Here is a 16108-nt window from a genome sequence, read left to right on the forward strand (position 1 = left end):
TATACTTTGCTCCCCTTTGTGCCAGTTCGATCTGTTTATCAGTGAGATTGTAATCAGAAAACAGAGAAGACATGTTGATGAAACGCCAAGGCACATAGCCTGCACGCAAGTTTTGTAGCGTCCAGCCTAATAACAGAATAGAACGTAATTGAGACTGGTCATGACGTTGCAGGACCAAATCTTGTTCCACAATGTCTATAGCAGAGGATAAAATGTTGCAAAATGAATATATCCTGGATGACAGAGTCGTTAACCCACTATCGACCACAGTGAGAGATTTCTCTAATTTAATACGATCAATTGCTCGTATTCTTTCTGCAGCGTCTGCTTGGGTAACCTTCCATATTTCATCATAAGCAGCATAGATGCCGGCATTTATGAAACATTTTTGACGCGGTTTTCTTGGACCTAGCAAGAATTCCCTACGGTCTGCGTCTTCTTTAAGTAAAGATAAGTGTTGTTTCACATCCTCTAGTGTAGATATCTTCAGCCAATCTAGGCATAGTTTTCCTACACTGTATGTTGTTACTACCCCTGGATGCTGTCTTTGAACATATCGTGGGTCTGGCCTATTGATTGTTAAACCTTGTATTTTGTTCAGGAATCTTTTTTGACAGATGTTTGTGTTTGTGGGCCAGAGCAACCATTTTGTCCATTCGGAATCTGATCTGTTGTTTTGTAAAATAGTATGTACGTCGACCAACCCCTGTGTAGTGCTATTACTTGCAGGTGCAGGTATGGACGGTGTGTTCATGTCTTTGATCTTGGCTAACCCAAGGCAAGACGTTTGTTGGACAGTGTCATTCAAAAACTTAATCTGCTGTGGGATGATGCAGGCTCTAAACAAAGCTTCTAGCCCCTGTACTTGCCAATCTTTTGTACCCCAGACAAACTTTGTGTCAATTGTGTCTTTCCAAAACTCGAAACCCTGTCTAGACAGTTCGGCAATAAAGGCTGCAGAATAAATCTGTTTTGTATTAGTTAACATATTTTTCATTCCTGTTTTGTTCACATTTTTAAAGTAAAATGTTTCTGGATTGGATATATTGTACCCTGAAAAATATGGAAACTTCATTGCAAACATTTTTGAGCTACCCCTTGGTGGTGTAGGACAATGTTCCCATTGGTTATACATAAATACATTTCTAACTGTTGCTGATTTATGCAAGAAATGATGACCATAGTGATTATAACAAAAAAGCTGTTCATAGTCAGTTGAAACCTCTAAATATTCATGGTTAGGGAATGCAGCAGACCTTTCTAGATCAGAATATATCATAATCTGTTTTGTCCCAAACTAAACCGTCTTGTATAGGAACGGCTGTGATGTTCACTGCTGACAAGGCTCTTGCTTCACGATGGGATGATTTGTGTGGTTTCAAAAGTAAGTTCACATTTATTCCAGAAATAATCCATAGTTCAATCCATGGTGAAACCAGATAAGTCTTTTTCACGTGATGAAAGAAGTCTTGTGCTTTGAATGTTCTTTTGGTTGGCGTTGTTTCAGGTTTGCTGGGATCCTCAGAAAACATATCAAAGTTAATGAAATAGCCAGAGGCTGTTCCGTCAATGGTAGATATTGCTTCAGGATTCGTTGAAATCGCTGGAACCAGTGGATCACTTGCTACGTTGGTGTAGGCAGGTGTATCAGGACGAACTGTTATTTGGGTTTCAAGAGGAACGAGTGCCATAGCATTTTTGCATAGTCCTTCATTTCTTACTGTTGGTGACGAGTCTTTCAGTTTGAACCTCTTGGATAGTAACAAGAGGAGTGTGTCTGCTACTTGGTCGGAGTCCACAAGGCCTACTGCTTAGTATTGGCCACATAGTGTGGTTTGATGAGGTCGATGGACACAAATCTTTTCTCCTTTTTACCAGCAAGGGGCGGCAGAAGTACTGTTCTTGATCCGTGGATTGCTAGGACAGGTACTGGTTGTCTGTAAGAAGGCCCAAATTCCTTCTTGTCCATGATCTTCTCTCTGACTAGATCCCCAAGCTTTGTGATCCAGACAGGCCTTGCTGGGACGGCTGGATTATCCCCAGTGGTGGTTTGTTTCAGGAACACGTTGCTTTGTTTCGATCTTAGTTCATTTAAGTCCTGTAAAACAGCCAAACGATCTTTGATATCAAATGGTTTATTTTCCACCACTCTGCCGTTACATTCGAGATCAAGAACCTACATTCTTGTCCCAAATAGGACCTTATATGGAGTGACCCCCCTAGAGAACTTCTAGGCAAATTGTTTAATGAGCGTTGGACCCCATAAAGATGTTTGACCACCCATCACCCGAACCCAATACCCTAGCTGTTATAGACCGCTTTATGTCCCGGTTTTTCCTTTCCACAACAGAATTTCCCTCAGGATGGAATGGAGAGGAGTACTGCAATGCAACGCCCAAGCTGGCCATGGCTTCTTTGTGAGCTAAACGCAGGGCCCTGGTCAGAGTGTAGCGCGCCTACTGCGTATGTGCAGATAAAGACTCGCAAATCTTATATAATAGTTCGAACGTCAGCCGAGCGCTGAGGCCACATCCATAGGAACCTTGAGCATGAATCCACTGCGACCATGATATATTTATAGTTACCATCCAGGTAAACACAGTGACCGCAGTGATCCAGGTAAACACAAGCTAATGGTTTATCTGAAATTAACAGGGGTGTCTGCGCAGGACGTTTCACTGTAAAGACTTTCATCTTTCGGCATATTTCACATTCCAAAACAAAGTTTTTGGTCTGTTTCCTAATGCCAGGCCACCAATATCTCTGTTTTAATAACGATACTGTGGCTGAAACACCTGCATGGGCAGAGGCTATCCCTTCATGTGCTGCTAGGATTAGCCCTAATCTACGTTCTATGTTTGGAATTACCCTATCCCCTACTCCAGGGATTCGAGCAAACGGGACGTTGTTCACATCAAATATAAACGAGTATTTGAGTGGAAATTTTTTAGTTAATGCTGCACCACTGCCTTTGCTTGAAGCATTGACAGCCAACAATATCTCACTGTCTATTTTCGTTTTTGAACGAGTGGTCGCAGCTACGGAAGCTTTTTCTACAGCCCCCTTTGCGGCTTCGTCATACAATGAATTCCCCGCAACGTGAACGCCATCACGTTGATGACTCAGTGTGTGTATCACGTGAGTGTTTTGTAGTCCGTTTCACAACTGAACTACTTGTTCCCAAAGTGTTTTATGCTCGATTATGCCAACTTTTGCATCTTTGAAACCATTTTGAAGCCAATTCTGTAAATATTCATTAAATGATTGAACACCGTAAAAAGAATCGCACACTATAAGTGTGGGGAATTGGGGAAAAGGCAAGATGGCGGCCGCGAGGAGGCCGATGGGCTGAACAATCATAACTCTCCCCCCAGAACCTACGCCATGAATCTGTGGCTGAATCTGCCGGGGAAAAATCATGCGACTCACCAGCGGCTCTGGAGGTTATGCCCCTTCTGGCTGCGGTTGTTTGGAGTAGAGTACGGCGATCCGCGGGTCTCTGCTGGCGGCTCTCCTTGTTGCGGTGTGCGGCGCGAGGAAGGTTTGGCGCTGGGGGCTTAGCAAGGAAGCCCAATGAGCTTGCGGGCTCAGACACAATGCCCCCGAAGGCGGCTCGAGGAAGAACTCGCACACCCGTCGGAACAATGTATGTGGGGAAAATCGGCCAGCCGCTGGGAAATACAAAGAATGGCAGTACTAAGGAGATTGAAAATCCACAGGAAAAACGGGCGGACAATGGAGATGGTGGTTAGCGCAGTATACCTGCTCTGTTTCTATCGAGCAAAGGCAAAAAGCAGTTGAATGCTGATATCATTGAGGGGGCAACAGTGGAAGCACGTAAAGGCATGAGCATGCTGCCAATTGTGCTGCCTGAGACGGACTGTAGTGAGGCCCCTAGTATTCAGCAATCTGGACTTCTTGTAAATAACTTAACAAATGCCACCTCATGTATACCAGATACTGTGTCCAGTGAAGGCCCGGCGGGTTCACCTGCTATTGAAATTCCCACATTGGGTGTAAAAGGAACGGGCTCATTGAATACTGGGGTAGATGGGGACAATACCCTGCAAAACCCAGCTAAAGAAATTGATTCTGCTGATTTTTTCTCCCTCTCCGACCCCTCGGACTCGTCAGGTAATGAGGATGATCTGGAGCTTAAAATGGGATTTATGAGGGCATCAGCCAGTAGTGAGTCAAGCAACATTAGAGCTGCCCCTTGGACAGTCCAGAACAACATAGGCCATATAGATAAAGCCAATATGGATGAAGGAGATAAAGGGGACGCGGAGGGGATGATGCTTTAGCATGGGACTATTCCTTTTCAGCTGGGACAGGAGGACATGGAGGTGTCACAGCGGAGGAACGGGCTGGGGTTGAGATAAGGGAACCTGAAGAGATATCACTCAGTGTGATATATGAGACCATCATGGCCCACAGGGAGGAAACTCATCTGGAGAGTCAAAGAACCCAAGGGGCATATCGTAAACTCCAAAATTCAATAAGGCAGATGGCAAAAACTTGCTCTGAGTTTGCGCAAAGAGTCACAGAAGCGGAAACTCGGATTTCTAAAATTGAGGACGAACTAGTAGCTCAGAGAACAATGATGGAATGGGCGCAGACATCAAAGGACGACATATCATGGAAGCTTACAGATCTTGAAAATCGCCTACGGCGCAATAATTTAAGAATTTTGGGAGTGGCAGAAGAGGTTGAAGGCCAAGATACAAGAACATTTGTGGTAGATATGTTTTCAGAAGCCTTTCCGGAATTGGCACAGTGGGATTGGAATCAAGAAATCCAAAGAGCACATAGATTTCCATTTACTCAGCGAGTGAGACCGGGACAAGATTCGAGCAGACCCAGAGCAATATTAATATCTGTTAACAACTTTCTAGCCCGGCAAGCTGTGTATGAGTTAGCGCGACCGGATAGAAGAAGAAAAGGGAAAGGATCGGAATTTTTTGTGAGACCGGACTTCTGTCACCAGACAGTGGAGAAGCGTTGGAAGTTGAGGCAGCTCATCAATTAGTTCCTAAGTAAAGGAGCTCAAGCTTTCTTATTGAAGCCAGCCACACTGAAGGTCCTCTACAAAGAACAGACACGTTTTTTTACGTCGGAAGTGAAAGCCAACGAACATCTGCAATCCATTGTCTAGGTCTATCAGGGACAGGGTAGAGGATATTTAAAGCTGCTCCTTTTCCCCCTAAAAGTATATGACATACTGTTATCTACGGGTAGCCTTTAATGTACCAAGACCTTTTTTATGGTATTTTCTTTTGTTTTTGACGTTTTTGATCTGTGTGTGATTTAGGGGTATATGTAAACATGGTATATATGAATAGGTAACAGACCTAAAGAAGCAGGGCTCACGTTGGCAGTTTAAAGATTTTTTCTTATACCCGTAGGCTGACGGTATGAAATTATTACTAGTCAAGTAACTGTTATTTTGTCAGACTTATGGGGGGGAGGTTTGGGGGAGTTTAGTTGTCCATTACCGGGACCATTGGTCCTAAAGCCTTGTTATAGGGAGGGTGGGGGGTGGGTTGTAACCATTTTTCTGGTTACCGGGGGGGGGGGGGGGGGGGGAGGGGGTGGTTCGGGAACGGGTGGAGGGTAAAACAGGAAATGCAATTCACAGTATACTGAAGATGAGGATGAGAAGTTGGATAAGGAGGTCAGGAGATAAGGTTATTAAATGGAGAGGCATGGAAAAAACTTAAGATGGGGGATAAAAAGAAGCAGGGCAATTTACGGATATGTTCTTTTAATGTGCGTGGGTTGAATAACAATATGAAACAGCAAAAAGTAGCTGCGGAAATACGAATGATGCAGCCGGATTTAGTATGTCTCCAAGAGACTCATATCTCATGGGATAAGCGGAGGGTTCTTGGAGAATTGGGGTTTACAGTACTTGCCTGCACACGACAGTCCACCACTACTCGTGGAGTAGCTATTTTAGCAAAAAGGGAGATACAAAGCACTGGTAGAACAATGGTTGATAACCAAGGCTGCTGGGTAATCACGGAATTTAAGAGGGGGATCTAACTTTTACTGTTTGGTCGTTGTATGGGTCTAACTTTGACAAAGCCATAGTGCTAGAAGGTCTTAATTTAGAGCTATCTTCATGGCCTACCCCTTTGATTCTATGTGGTGACTTCAATATTCACCTAAATCGGCATGATCTTCAGGATGGATGGGAAAGCTATATAGGCAGGAAACCAAGAGTTTTCAAGGGGTTACAACACTTGGTGGAGGATCATGGCTTGAAAGATGCATCGCCTACATTACAGATAGCAAACCCAGGCTTTACATTTTTTTCTTATCCCACAATAAATTGGTTAGATTAGATTATTTTTTTTATACCACCAGAATTATTAACGGGTGCCTGAATACAAGTTTACCCAACAATCACATCAGATCACGGACCATTAGTGATAGATATCCTAATTTGGTGTAATAGTAATGTTTCTTTAGAGAGCTTTTTCGTTTGATCGTAAACTTATAAAAAGATGTCAATTACATAAATCATATGAAGGATTGGATTCGGAAATTCCTGGAAATTAATCATAATTCGACTTCACAATCATTTGTTTGGGATGCCCTAAAAGCAGGGTTTAGGGGTGAGACGTTGAGCTATGGGCTTCATAAGCAGAGACAACTTAGAGTTGAGGTTCAAGATCTCTATGGGAAGCTTAGGTTGGCAGAGATAGAATTGATGCGAAAGATTGCAACGGGGGGGATATTGTCCAGTCACAAGCAGAGGTCGCTCGATGTAAAGCAAGAATCAACCTTCACTGGAGTAGAGAAATTGCTTTAAAGTATAACCAGTTTAAGGGAGAGAGATATGAATTTGGTGAAACTACTGGGCGGTGCTTGGCACAAAGGTTAAGGTCTGAAGAGGTGGCACAGAGAATTCTAAGGATGAAGAATACACAAGGTAATATATTGGAAACCCCACAGGGAATACTTGAAACATTTCACTCATTTTACAGAGAGTTACATACAGAAGATAATCAAGGGGATGAGTTTATAGATACATTCTTTAAAGATATAGAGTGTGTCAAACTGGAACAAACAGAGGCGCAGATTTTAGATGAATCTATCATGATGGAAGAATTTAGAAACAGCAATAAATAATCTTAATAATGGTAAAGCTGCGGGTCCAGACAAGTTACCTCTGGAAGTATATAAAACATTTTTTCAGGAATTAAAAGTTGAACTGACCATCCTGCAACAGGCACAGATAGGGGTAGCTCCCCATCATGGGAAGATGCAAATATTATTGTTTTCAGAATGAAGGATAAACCACCAGAGCTCCCAGGGTCATATCGGCCAATCTCTTTCTAGCTACTCGCTTGGCTAATGTTATCACCCCACTAGTATCTCTGAGAATAGCATGGGTTTATACCCATGAGGGAGACGGTAAATCACATCAACAGGTTAGTAGCATTGCTGGCCAAGGCTAAAGTACAGGACACCGCCTTAGGGTTAGTCTTATTAGATGCTGAGAAAGCTTTCGACCATGTGTTGTGGAGCTTTCTCTGGGGGACATTGCAATTTATGGGGTTTGGCCCTGGCTGTGTTCAAGCAATTCAAGCTGTATACAAGACCCCTAAAGCTCGAATCTGCATCAGTGGGATAGAGTCGGCACCGGTGTATATAACAAGAGGCACCAGGCAGGGTTGCCCGTGCTCTCCACTGTTATTTGCTTTATATATAAATCCATTCTTAACCATGTTAGAATGTAACATGAGAATTAAAGCGGCTGAATGCGGATCGCAACAACTGAGAGTATTAGCATTTGCAGATGATGTGGCGGTGGTAACATCAGACCCGGCTTCAGCAATCCCAGAGATAGAATCAATGGCATATAAATTTGGAATGGTCTCTGGATATAAGCTCAATGCATCTAAAACACAAATATTATGTACTAACCAGACCGGTTTTCAAGACCCCAGAGTGACAGATGAAGTTAGTTATCTGGGGATTAAAATCAGGGTGTGCCTGGATGAATTGGTTAAAATTAATTGGAATGCTATCCTTTCGAGTGTTAAGAAGCAACTAGATAAAATGGAATGTTTATACCTCACAATGGTTGGAAGATGTAATGTCTTAAAAATGGTAATTTTACCTAAAGTTTTATATTACTTTAGGTATGTCCCATTGGAACTATCTAAGGTGCAGCTTCAGCAACTACAATCGTGTTGTATGAGATTTCTATGGGCCCAAGGGAAATCGCGAAGGGCGATGCACTATATGTCCTTAACAAAAGAGAAAGGTGGATGGGCGGTACCTGATTTCACATTTTACTATTATACATGTATTTTGCAAAACATCAGGATAATGCTTACTGGCGAAGACATTATTAACCCTGCAGAATACCCCTCTATATATCAGATGGTATTAGGGGCAGAGTAAGAAATTCTCGGTTTAAAAAATTAGACTATAACTATTTTAAGAGGACGCGCTTTAAGGTAGCAAGTGCTGCCTACAAGGTTTGGAGAGTAGTGCGGAAAAAGCTACAAATTGAGGGGATTTGTTTCTACACTCCAATAAATTCACCAATCTTACTCCCTGCTGTCTTCACTGACAGAGTAGCTCAGATATGGAAGGATAAGGGAATTATATCTATAGATAAATTACATAAGGATGGAGATCTGCTCTCCTTTCTGATGTTAGCTGATGAATTTAAACTCCGTCAGACGGAATTTTTTTAATTTCTACAGATGAGGGATTTTCTGTTGAAGAAACAAAGGATAATAGAGCCATACTTATTATTTGAGGCTGTTAGATGGAAAAAATGCATAGGTGTAATTTACAGGTGTCTTTTGGACATACAGAGAAATGATTTGGAAACCCAAAACATAAGATGGAGAAACAGATTGGGAGAGCAGGAAATATGCATAGAACAATAAATTGCTATGGCAGGGAGAATTTTAATATCAGCCAATTTAAGAACACAACATTTTAAAACCATCTTTGATCTATACCATACCCCTGCTAAGATGTTGAAATGGGGGGCCCAATGATGGGAAATGTTTTAGATGTGGGACAGATGGGGCTGATATCATGCATATTTTTTTAACATGTAGGACTCAACTTTTGGATCATATTGAAAAGTTTCTCTCAGAAATTACGGGAGTTAAAATTAATATTTCTTCATCTGTTATGTTAATGGATATAGGGGGGGATGTAAGGGAAGGACAATCTCCTTTTGATTTTAGATACTTAATTTTCATAGCAGTGGCAGTAGCCCATCTTTGCATAGCCTCCTTATGGCTTAAAAAAGAGGTCCCAACCTTTGAAATTCGGAGAGCTAGATTTTTGGTTATTTTCAATCTGGAGCATAGTTTATATGCGTTGAAGGGGGTACAGAAGCAGAAACTTGGATTGTCAATCTGGGGTCCAATGATTGAGTACATGAAGGAATAATATGAAATTAATGTTGTTCTGCCTATTCTTTCTCTCTCTTTTTCCTTCTCTTTTACTTAAGTTTTTCTCCCTCTCTTGTATTCCCCGTGTACATGTAAGGATTTTTTTCGTAAGGAAGTGTAAGTTAACCTCTGTATGAATAATTGGATTTTCATTTACCTCATCTGAAATCTATATTATATGTATGTATCTGAAATGTGAGATTGCATTAATAAAAGGAAAAAAAATAAATAAGTGTGGGGAATTTGCGATCCGTAATTTCCAGTGCCAATTTGAATGCTTGTAGTTTAGCTCACTGAGCTGTACAATCTCCTAGAGATTGTATTTTAGTGACCATCGGTTGGAATTTTTCATTGCGCATATGACCTTTAATGATCGCACATGCTGCACTGTAAGCTTGCTTACTCCCCATAGCGGATTGTGCTGATCCGTCATTATAAATTATAAACTCATACTGGTCAAGAGGGAGAATCTCAATAGGCAGAGGACATTCGTGTTTGTAATGCAGGAATGATTGTGTTTTTAAATTAGGATCAAAAACATATTCAACATCTGTTGCAGCAAGAGAATTAACCCATTGTATCCATCTTGGATGCAAAGCTTTTGCATTTGGAATGCTTGCTTTTGTAACTGCCTCTAAGGCTGGTACTGGAGTTACGACAATAATGCGTTTCCCCTGAGCTAGAGCTCTTTCTTTTGCTACAGCGGGTGAAATGCTGTCAGAATTTTTTCTGTCGAAGTGAAGCGCATTTCTGCTTGTGTATACAAATGTGATTTGTATGCAATTGGTATTTTTTCACCTTCATGAAAAGTTAAGTAAGTGAATCCGCATTGACCCGACATTATTCGGATCACTAAATTGCGTGCATTTATGCGTGTTTGTAAGTGATTGGTTGCTAACATGTCAGCTTGAAGTGAACGCAGGATTTCTGTGTGTTCCCGTGTCCAATCTTTGTTTTTGAAATCAGGTTTGATTAATTCGTAGAGACGTTTAACCCTTTCTGCGTAATTTAGAATGTAAGTTCTTCCAAAATTTAGGAAACCTAGAATCGACTAAATTTTTCTGCGTTTTTGGAGGTTGGAGCAGTGCACACTTTTTTAAAAAGTTAGCTGCCAGGCTTTTGCCTTCACTCATACCCTAGGAAAAGGACATTGAGATGGGCAATTCTTGTTTTTTTTTAATTGAATTTGTAGCCCAGTATAATGTTATTTACCCTGTTCAAGTGCCTATCCAAGTCATCGTCTGTCAGATAGATATCATCTACGTATGACAATGCCCCGTCATCATAAATTTGTATTAACTCTGTTACTCTTGCTGAGAATTACCCCGGCCTGTTCTTGAACCCTTGAGGGAGTCGACAGAAGTGACGCTGGGTCCCCATTATTGAGAAAGCTGTCAAGTACCTACTTTCAGGTGCTATATTTTACAAAAGAAACCATTTGAAATATCCAATGTGGTTTTATATTTTTTACTCACAATGTTATCCGTTAGTGCTGTACTGTGTGCATTTTGTACTGCAAAAGTTTTAGAACAAGTGTTTAGGTTTCTGTAATCCAAAACTAGACGATATGTGTTTGGAAACAGGAAACAAAGGATTGTTTATTGATGAGGTGCATGTTTCAATCACCCCTTGGTATTCAAGTTGATCTAAGATCTCTCTGACCTGTTTTTTAGCTTCTTGCTTAATTGGGTACTGCCTTTGTGCAGTAGGTTGACATTTTAATTGGATTTTATGGTGAGGTGAGTCCTCATCCCATCCTACATGATTTTTGTATAATGCTGGAGCCTGGGCAACTGCCCATTTCCTGGCATATGTATATTTTAGGTGTATTGGAACATGGTTGGAGAAGGCTGGCATAATGATGTCTTCGCCATGTGGGCACTCCCTGACAAATTCTGGTGGCCAATCCTGTTCTGCTAGAAGTATATCATAACCCCTTGCAAGTTTTTCCCAAAAGAGAGCTTTCACTTTTCTTGGTATGTATCCCTCCATCCGGAGTGTTATTTCATATAGCTTTTGTGGAGAACTAACCCTGGTGTCCACAGTCTCAACTGTGATGTACTCATTCAAGTCCACTATCTCCAGAAGTTCCTTCAGGTTCTGGCGAGCTATTGTTACTTCTACTGCACTGTCCAGCATTGTCTGAGCCCATTCTCCGTGCTTGAGTTCTGTTCTCAGAATTCTCGGCATGTCTGATCTTCAGACCTGCTACCTTTTTCTTAGTGAATTGAGGTTTTGGTTTGTTTTTCTGAGTGTGTTGATCGTCTCTGGACTTCACGCGTTCTTCTTTGTGATCTGACCGTCCTCTTCTTTCGGATGTCTGCGAAGATGTCTGAAAGGTACGAGAGGAACGTGTATCAGTATCTTGATACCTGTCAGTTTTTTTCAAATTATCCCTATTCCTGAAGTTATACCTCCTGTCAGAGGGCTCCTTTTGAGGAGACCTACCTCGGGATTGAGAACGTATCTCTTTTGAATGTTGTTTGTTATTTTCCCACTTCTTTTTAGAAGATGTAGGGTTGTGTTTAATTGAGTTCTTCTCAGGACCCTCAGACAGTTGTGGTTTAACTGTGTAATTCTATCAATTCTTGTATTTGATTAAGTAATTCCTTATATGACATTGCTTCAATATCAGGATGAGGAGTGTAGCCGGCTAAAATCGGCCATGTTGCTCCTGGTCTACCTAGTGTACTGAGCCTGGTAATGTGATTTAAATGTTTTAGGGTGCCTTTAAACTAGAGCTGATGCTCCTGGTATGTGAGTGGAATTTCAATATCCTCGAAGGGAATGCATTCCTCAGGTAGTTCATCTTCTTTGAAGAAGTGAAACACATGCGTTACTGGATTTGATTCTGGGAATTTAATCCAGGAATAGAATACCTGTCTGAAAAGATTCATGTGCCTCTATCACAAAAGCTGTTCTACCACCTCTTGGTGTTAGGCCATGTTATATAAGTTTTACAGTGATGGCTCTCCTTAAGTTTGGAGGGATGTTTAGAACACCCTCATCGGTTTCATTTAAACCTGTAGCATTAAAAGCTGTTGCTACTTGGTCAGCCGCAGTTTCATTATTTTTTTGAAAAATGTAGAACAAGTTTCAAGGAAACAAAGATAAGGTGCACAATAATTTGGAACACTGTATCCTTCAACGTTGAACAAACCAAACAGCTAATACATAGGATTCTCGTCCTACTCAGCTATGGCGGATATTATCTCTACCCACTCCAGACGTCTTATGGAGTATTATGAGTAGGGGTCTCTGAGAAAAGCACGACTGAGTTACTTCAGTATCTAGCATTAAATTAGTGCCTTACCAAACGTTGGGCGCCATGTAATGTAGTTCCTATTTCCCTTATAGGCTCTGCGCATTGGAATAATATACACTATAGTTTTTGCATAGGACTAAGGTCAGTATGCTCCTATCGAGTACATTAAACCTAATTACTTGTGTGTGCCAGCTAACTCAGAGGTCACTAGAAACTTCTCGAATGAACAAGAAGGGATTAGTTTCTGACAACCGCATAAACATGACAACTTTGTTTCCCTCAGAATCGGAACACGTCTCAGAATCGTGGAAACAATAGATAACAGTTTCACTCAGTCAATCGTGCATGCTTAGTTTTTTCAGAGTTACACAGAAATAGAAAGACGGGCGTTTCGATAAAAGGATTTATTGAACAGTCTTGTTTCACGTGTAAGAGATATGAGCTGTTACAATCATTAGACAGTAAGCAAGATATAATACGCATAGCGTAAACAGTAGGAAGAAATAATACTGCAATAGCATTGTCTTTTAGCTAAGGTAAGAGTAGGTGCTGCTCCCTATAGTATGATATACACTAAGTTTTGTATGCCAAGAGTCCCTATAGGTTCTTATCAACTCCATAAGTTAGAATGAGAGCGGTGGGAATCTCTTTCCGGGTCTCAAACTCTAACACCTCGCGAAGGGAGTCAGAACACTGGAAGCTGGATTCTCTTCCGAACTTGCCGTGGCGAACCGTGCAGTCAAGTCGTGACGAGCCGTGACGTAGTTTGCCATGGTAAGGGAAGGCATACTTATACCCTGAAGGTGCTTAGGAATGCTAGCATTGACGTAAAGTCGGGCAGAGCAAAAAGTCATGGATGAACCCCTAAGGAATAGTAGTTCATGCATAATAGATGAGTTCTTGGAGAAATCAATAATCCTAGCTAGGGAAAGTCCCGATGGCTTAAGGGTCTGGTTTCTAAGAACTCGTTGTGACGTGGGATGGACGGATGTAGGTGACCATGCCTGTATTTGGATAGCATGGCAAATGCCTAAATAAGGACTGGGATTCTATGCCTAAATAAGGGCAATGCGAATTGTGCCTATATAAGGACATGATTCATGGAAACCTATGTACGGGTATCTAAATTGAAACACAACAACCCTGCCCTGTTGCTGTGACAGAAGATCGTCCCAAAGGGGCAGCCTGATCAGAGGACTAAATGCTCATGCCAAGAAGTTTGAGATACCAGACTCTACATGCCCAATCCAGAGCCACAAAAATGACTTGGGCCCAGCCATTTCTGATCCTCTTGAGAACTCTGGGCAGGTTCCATTATTGAAAAAGCAAGGATTGAATCCAATAGAGATAAAAAAAAACTACAGATCTATATCTCTGCTCCCCATTTCAGCTAAATTACTTGAGGCCTATGTTGCCTCTGAACTGTGTAAGTACCTACAGGTTACGGTGTTCCTGCACCTTGTTCAAGCTGGATTTTGTTTGTTGCACAACACAGAATTGGTTTTACTATCTGTAATAGATGATATAAGATGGAAAGAAGAGCAGGGGAAAGATGCACCACTGGTACTGCTTAAACTATTCGCAGGCTTTGACATGCTCAATCATAGGATACTGATCGATCAAGTGAAGGGCGCAGGGATACTCCAATGAAATTGAATAATTTCTTGTGGACCACACTCCATCAGTAAGACTAGGGCTTTTTACATCCAAGGCCAAAAGATTGGAAGGAGGGGTCCCTCAATGCTTCTCAATGTCTCCCTATTTATTCAATCTTCCTATGAGGACTCTCATCGCTGAATGGGTAAATAGAGGCTGCAATGTTTATAAATACGCGGATGATACTCAGTGTTTCATCTGGATGGTACACCTTCAGCACATGCACATTTTCAGGACATCATGAGATAAATTTCTGGTTGGATGAAGCTGAACCAACTTAGGATAAAAGCTGACAAGACAGAGGTATTCTTGTTAAAAACACAAGATTAACGCTTAAGATCAACACTATTGGCCTTCTGATGTAGGTCCGTTACCACCTCCCTCATCAGCGTTTAAGAGTCTGAGGGGCATGATTGATGATCTCTCTGGTGTCCAAATGCACCTTCCTATTACAAATTATGAGAAAAATAGCCCCCATAGTGACTTCTGAAGCACATGGAGTATTAATAATAGCAACTATTCTATCCAGATTGTATTATGCCAACGTGATTTTTGCCGGCCTGCCAATCACCGACCTGCATAAGCTTCAAGTCTTACAGAATGAGGCAGCTAGGCTAATTTAAAGTGTCCCAAGACATACTCAGGCGACACAGTTGCTAAAAAACATTGCACTGGCTTTCAAGGAATAAAAGGACATAATTTTAACTTTTCTGTACGGTCTTTAACTGTTTAAACAATTTAGAACTGAACTTTGATGCAGTTAAGATTAAAAAGTATGCTCTTCTTCACAATCTATGAACTGCCTATTCTAATTAATAGTTGCCAATTATCGGAAGAACAGATAGGGAGGGAGGAGCTTTGCGGTGTTAGCCTCCACTATTTTGAATTTTCTGCTTTGCACAATCTGTCAAGCTGCAGATTATTTTATAATTTTGAAAAAAATCTAAAGACTTGGCTATTTTAATAGACTTTTGAGCAGATGATACACCCCCCTGATAGTGCTTTTACAATAGCGTCAAGAGACCTTTGGTGAATGTGCATTCTACAAATGTATCTTAACATAACATATCATAACATAACATGATAGCCAAATACCTACTCCCTTCATTACCCTCGCCATTACAAACTACCCACTCCCAGGGGCGGCTCCTCCGTTTGAGCGGAGGAGAGTCGCACCACTTTAAAAATCACCCCAAAGCCCCGAGATGAAAAATAAAATGGTCATATGGAACCGAGCGTCAGGGAGGGGGCGCTTCTGAATGACAGGAGCAAGGAGGAACGTGGGCAGTATATGCACCTTTTAAACTGTGCATGTCCCTTTGGCTGGCTGTCTTGAGAGGGCCAGCCAGACATGAACACTTTGAAACCTCTAACCCAACTGTCTTAAGACAGCCGGTTTAGAGTAAGTACAGGCCGCTAGGGAGTGCCTAGTGACGCCGCTCTCTACAATCGAGGCACTACTCTCACAACATAAGAGCACCTCCAGGATTGGTCTAGGGAGTTTCCTTGTGGCGGACGAGCTGCAGTCGCGAGAGGTCCGGTGCAGGATGTCCTATCGTATAGTAAGTTCATTAAAAATATATTTGTAGTTTATTTTTTCATGCGCGCCCATTTATTTGTTATGTTTTAACATTTTATTTGAGCGTGCAAACACGCCCCGTTGACGCCAGCCGCTGCTGCCCACCCCTGATCCGCTTCACCCTCATAAACAGATATGGTGTAAGATCCCATACATACGTCAACAAGGATAAAG

The 16108-nt window shown here is 41.7% G+C and overlaps 1 protein-coding gene across 5 annotated transcripts in view; it reads right to left on the reverse strand.

Annotated features, from left to right (window-relative positions):
* The window catches only part of FANK1 (fibronectin type III and ankyrin repeat domains 1), a 1120241-nt gene that overhangs the window by 283647 nt on the left and 820486 nt on the right, over positions 1-16108 (reverse strand). The gene's annotated exons all lie outside the window — the stretch shown is intronic.

This window comes from Triturus cristatus, chromosome 1_2 (assembly GCF_964204655.1).
Source record: "Triturus cristatus chromosome 1_2, aTriCri1.1, whole genome shotgun sequence".
NCBI lineage: Eukaryota > Metazoa > Chordata > Amphibia > Caudata > Salamandridae > Triturus > Triturus cristatus.